We start from the raw sequence: 6,184 nt of genomic DNA, 5'->3' as shown, positions 1-6,184 counted from the left end.
ATGTGAATGAACACTTGAGTATTAATACCAGTCTAACTAATTGTGAAAGGCGCATTGTGTTCTTTGCTTTTTTTTCTTTTTCTAAACTATTTTTATTCAAGAAAGAGAAAAAAAATAAAATACACAAACAGGCATTGTAGATATATAAACTATCGAAATTCCACAATTGCATACTATCCACTACATCTAAATAAATGTGTATGAAGACTTCCCACTGATGGCTGTCATGTCTCATTAGTCTACAGGCAGTCCTCGAGTTACAAACATCAGTCTTACAAATGACTCATAGTTAAGAACTGAGAGAAATCTACCCCTCAGATGGGAAATTCACTCCTGAAAGAGTTATTGGGGGGAAAGATGTTTCCACAGCAGTTTTATCCCCAACGTTTGTTTCCAAAACAAATAATTTTTTTTTCAAAATCCAACTGTTACAGGGACAGAAGGCAAGGTGAAATCTTCTGAACAGAGGCACATACATCAAAACAAACACCACAGGAGTGTTAGCCTTTCTCTATGCTATCCAAAGCATGTGTATGTGTGTGTATGTCTATGAATTATTGCTCTTGATTTAGAAGTGCCTGACAAGAGACCAAAGGATGACCGAAGCAACACTGGCTGGGCACGTTACACAACGATCTGAAGACTGCTGGCATACAACCTGACCAGGTGCATGAACAGGTGAAATGGCACCAACAAACTAGTAAAACGGACCCCACCATCAAGCGGGACAAATGCTGAAGAAAAAAAGGAGGAGGAAGAAGAAAATATCACTGGAGACACACTTTTAAAATGTTCCTGTTCCGTCTTACATACAAATTCAACTTAAGAATAAACCTACAGAACATATGTTGCCTGTAACATGGGGACTGCCTGTACTACATTTATGTAGTACAGGCATAATGTAATCACACTCTTTGGAAAATAAGAAATTAGAGTGTATTTGATACATTTTATTAGAGTAGTTGGGTATGAGTGGCATCATTAAGGAAGGCTTCACCACAGTTGAAGAAATTGGCGGAAACCTAATTCAGTGATTGACATCATGTGTTTCTTAATTTGAGTGTGCCAGAAGATAGCTCAGGACCTTACCATGTTTCATATATTAGGGGTAATGCAATAATTATAAGTATTCCATTTTATAGTTATGAAATTATCCTTTATTATTGCATTCCTCAGCCAACATAAACATTACAAACTCAGTAAGCTAGTACTTTGTGCACCAGTGGTTCTCAACCTGTGAGTTCCCAGATGTTTTGGCCCTCAATTCCCAGAAATCCTAACAGCTGGAAAACTGGATGGGATTTCTGGGAGTTGTAGACTAAAACACCTGGGAACCCACAGGTTGAGAACCACTGCTGTACCCAGAATTCATGGCTATACCAGATTTGCTCAATGTAGGGAAATTTGCATTCTGCAATACCTGAGAAATATCAGTATTCATGCTATATCCCCACTACCGTAATTTTCTAAACAGCACTCTTTAAAATAAGTTCACAGCCTTCCATTAGCATTATCTCAACAGGCAAAGATCCATTATAACATGAGAGGGGGTTTGCCATTTCCAGATATGGCTGTTTTCCTTATTTATGGTACTATTTGTAACCATTACTATAGGTGGGCATTGGCAAATGATGTCAAGAAATGAGTTTTTTTAAGCAACTTGTTAAAATCTCACTGGTATGGAATAAGGAGAATCACGATCCAATAGCTGGTCAGAGTTCGCTAAACATGATGCATACCTGAACAGCTATCTAGTTTTATAGGTTCTGTTAGAGGAGACACCACATGAGCCCAGAACCGATAAAACTACATAACTGTGCAGGTATTTTTTTAAATGTCTAAGCTGGAATTCCAAGAAACCTGTTGATCTATTCAAGCACTAAAAAGAACGGAAATGGTAAATTAAGATACCCAGCCTGAAATTCCACGACATGTAAACAGGATACACATTTTGCTGCCTTATTGGACTTGCTTTTAACTTAACGTCCCTTTTCCTCTGGTCTCTTGGGCCCAATCAGGTTTCTGTGTGAATGTCCCTTTCCTGAATTTGAGCCACCTTCAAAACAACGTATTTAATAGCTTTATTAAAAACATTCCCAATATAAGGAAATGATTATTGCTCTTTGCTACTCATGTCAGAGGTAAGAATATTTCTGTCATATAATAGCATTCCATATGCTGATGTTTACAATAACACGTCGAGCAAGAATTGTATGTTCAAAAGTTTAACTGTAGCCATAGTGCTGAAGCATTCCTGGTGCAAACACTTTCATTCAGGTGTAATTGAAGGATCATGGAAAGAAAAGGCTTGAAAAAACCCCATGAGGTTGGGTAAAAGTGACAAACTGCCTGCCTAAAACAGTTTCTAATTGATCTTATGTCAGTGGTTCGGATCCAGGGAGAATGGGTTGAGCTCCCTCTGTCAGCTCCAGCTCCCCATCCCGGGATGTGAGAGAAGCCTCCCACAAGGATGGTAAAGCAATAAACATCCGGGCATCCCCTGGGCAGTGTCCTTGCAGTTGGCCAATTCTCTTACACCAGAAGGAACTTACAGTTTCTCAAGTTGCTCCTGTCATGAAAAAAAATCTGATGATTCTCTTTAGGACTTAGGTTTGCTGGTAAATCACTGTGCAGCACGATACATGCCTGTCCCTAACATCAATGAAGCATCAATGAAAAGAGGGAAATCCAACTGTTCTTGGCTCAGCTATAACTTCTAGTTTTCAATATGGCCTAAAATATTTAAACATGACTTGTTTTTGATAAATCCATGTTGGCTATTAGCGATGACCCCATTCATTTCTAAATGTTTGCAGATCACTTCCTTAATGATTTTTTTCAGAATCTTGCCTGGATTTGATGTGAGGCTGACCGGACAGTAATTGTTTGGGTTGTCCTTTTTTCCCTTCTTGAAGATAGGGACCACATTTGCCCTCCTCCAATCTGCTGGGACTTGTTCTGTTCTGCAAGAACTCTCGAAGATGATTGCCAGTGGTTCTGAAATGATTTCTGCTACTTCAATACTCTTGGATGTAGTTGATCTGGCCCTGGGGACTTGAATTTGTTTAGAGCGGCCAGGTAATCCTGGATGACTTGTTTCCCTATTTGGGGTTGGATTTCCTCTAATCCTTCGTCTACTCCACATTGCTGAGTTTGAGAATGGCTTTCTTTTTGTGAGAGGACTGAGGCAAAAAAGGCATTAAGCAGTTCTGCCTTTTTCTTATCCCCTATCAGCATTACACCATCTTCTTGCAGAGGCTCTATTGCCTCCTTGTCCTTACTTTTTCTACCTACGTAAGCAAACGAGCCCTTTTTATTGTTTCTGATGTCCCTGGCAAGCCTGAGCTCATTTTGCGCTGTAGCCTTGCAAACCTTTTCCCTACAGGAGTTGGTTATTCGTTTGAATTCTTCTTTGGTGATTTCTCCCCTTTTCCACTTCTTATACATGTCTCTTTTGAGTCTTAGCCCAGTTAGAAGTTCTTTAGACATCTGTTCCGGCTTCTTTGCACTTGTCTTATTTTTTTCCTCTTTGTTGGCACTGTTTGCAATTGCGCCTTGAGTATTTCACTTTTGAAAAACGTCCATCAATCCTTCACTCCTTTGTCTTTTAGTATTGATATCCACTGAGTCTTAATTAGGAGTCATTTGTAAGTCGGATGTTTGTAATTTGGGGACTGCCTGTACACTAATATGAAATAGGTGAAATACACACGTGGTTAAAGAAAGGGTGGGGATTAATATATTGATTCATTAATGACTGAGATGTTTGAATTTACATCTACAAACGGAGGAGACCACCTGTGGTCATCACAAGCTAGTGTGAATCTCTTCACCAAAGTCTCCTCTTGTTGGACTTTCAAAAACAACAAAAACTGTGATTGATAGTGACACAGTAAACAGAATGCCTTCCGTTCCCCCACACGACTACCACAAAGGCCTGCATTCTTACATGCAGGGACAACAGCTGCCATCATTTGTTTTATAATGGTACTGGAATAAGTAAGATCCACCTTGCTTGCTTACTTTAGTAGTATGATAAAAGATACATCCTGTGTGCTCTTCCAATAAAAAACCTGCTTTTATGTGTGGGTGCAGTAGTATGACATATACAACAATAAAATTGCTTCCATGCCTATTATCTGCCCGAGGTCTCTTGAAACTAGATTCTAAAATCAGATTGCATGAGTTTCTAGTTTGTCCTTCATTTCTAATGCTAGTCATTTATAAACATCTCTGTCTTGCTGAAGGCACTATTTGGTGGAATCCATAAAGAATTTTTAAAAGTTCTTTAAAGCAGTCTGATAGAAGGCATAACATATTTCCCTGTACACACATTTATTTAGATTTTAAATTAATCATTGAAAGCATTAAATGCTATATTGTGGACAAAATCTAGCCAGGCTTTCTTTCCCTCAAAATGCACATCAGAGGAAAATGCTATAAGGAGATCTAAGGCCCTTTCTACACTGCTATATAAAATTTGGATTATCTGCTTTGAACTGGATTATATGGCAGTGTAGACTCATATGATCCAATTCAAAGCAGGCAATGTGAATTATCTGCTTTGATAATCTGGATTATATGGCAGTGTAGAAGAGGCCTAAATCAAAGTTGTGTGTGGGTGGAGGGTGATGCTCTTTGTACCCTCTTCTGAAATCATATGTGGGCACCATTTACATCTAGATATGAAGTATTTAAATGAAAAAAAAATATCCCTGAGATGTTTCATGGCACCTTGGTTTTGCCTACAGCAGATCTGAATCCTTTAAAACATGCCCAAAATGAATGTATTTCTAGAATACTGTAAATTTCAAACTTGGTTAACATCATTTACATTTCATTTGGTCTTGTATTTTGGCACAAACACACCTTAATCTGGTACCCTTGTTCATTATATATTTTTCAAAAGATTGACTGTCGTATATACACAAAACACAACTGTGCATACCAATATGTAGCACTTCTTTTGTTGTCTCTACTTTGTGGTGGACAACATCTATCCTACTACTATAACATTTCAAGATACAGAGTAATAGATATAATATACATTTATTATATCGATATACAAAGTTTTTGCAGCATGTAGATATCAAGAGATGACATGACTTACTGGAAAACATGACAGCGCTTCGTAAATTTTAAGCAATAGAAAAAGAGAAAGACCATATTCCAGATGGATTGATTTCAATGTAGGAAGTCATAATGAAGACCTGAGTATGGTTGTTGATCACTGGAGTTCTCCACAGAGTTGGTATATGTCAACTCATCTTGATGGTCTCTAGGACAAATAATTCAGAGCTTCTAAGATCTTGCTCACTTTATACTTGAATGTATTATAGTGACCATATTATGTAATACAGTAGAGTCTCGCTTATCTAACATAAATGGGCCGGCAGAACGTTGGATAAGCGAAAATGCTGGATAATAAAGAAGGATTAAGGAAAAGCCTATTAAATGTCAAATTGTGTTATGATTTTACAAATTAAGCACCAAAAAAATCATGTTTTACAACAACTCGACAGAAAAAGTAGTTCAATGCACGGTAACGTTACGTAGTAATTACTGTATATATGAATTTAGCACCAAAACATTGCAATGGATTGAAATAGCTGTGGATCTGGATGGGAGGTCGACTGTGTTGGATAAAACAGAATGTTGGATGAACGAAGGTTGGATAAGCAAGACTACTGTATTCATCTTTAGACTTTATGATAGGACTAAGCAAACACATTAATATATAATATTAGTAGTTTTGTGATCCATATTGAGACCAGTGTGTTTTGTGTGATTTGGTAAATATGTGGCATTGCAAGTTATTATTGTTATGTGGCATCAAGTTGTTTCAGATTTAGGATAGCCCTAATTGTAAAGTTTAGGGCAGGGGCTGGGTAAAGGACCTTGGAGGGCCACATCTGGCCCGCAGGCCTCTGAGTTAAGACAATCCTTGGAGTGCCAGTGATGTTTATTAAAGAGTAAGGGTGGCGAACATCCAGCAGTGGGACCCTAATTTCAAGGTCTTTGAGTTTTTCTCAGACAGCTACTGCCCCTTTCCTCATAATACTACAATTGGATTGTTTCTCCCCGCAAAATGAATGGATCTCACAACCTCTGAGGATGCCTGTCATAGATGTGGATGAAACGTCAGGAGATAATGCTTCTGGAACATAGCCATACAGCCTGGAAA

This window comes from Anolis sagrei, chromosome 3 (genome assembly GCF_037176765.1).
Source record: "Anolis sagrei isolate rAnoSag1 chromosome 3, rAnoSag1.mat, whole genome shotgun sequence".
Lineage (NCBI taxonomy): Eukaryota > Metazoa > Chordata > Lepidosauria > Squamata > Dactyloidae > Anolis > Anolis sagrei.
Note: the sequence above shows the minus strand (reverse complement) of the source record.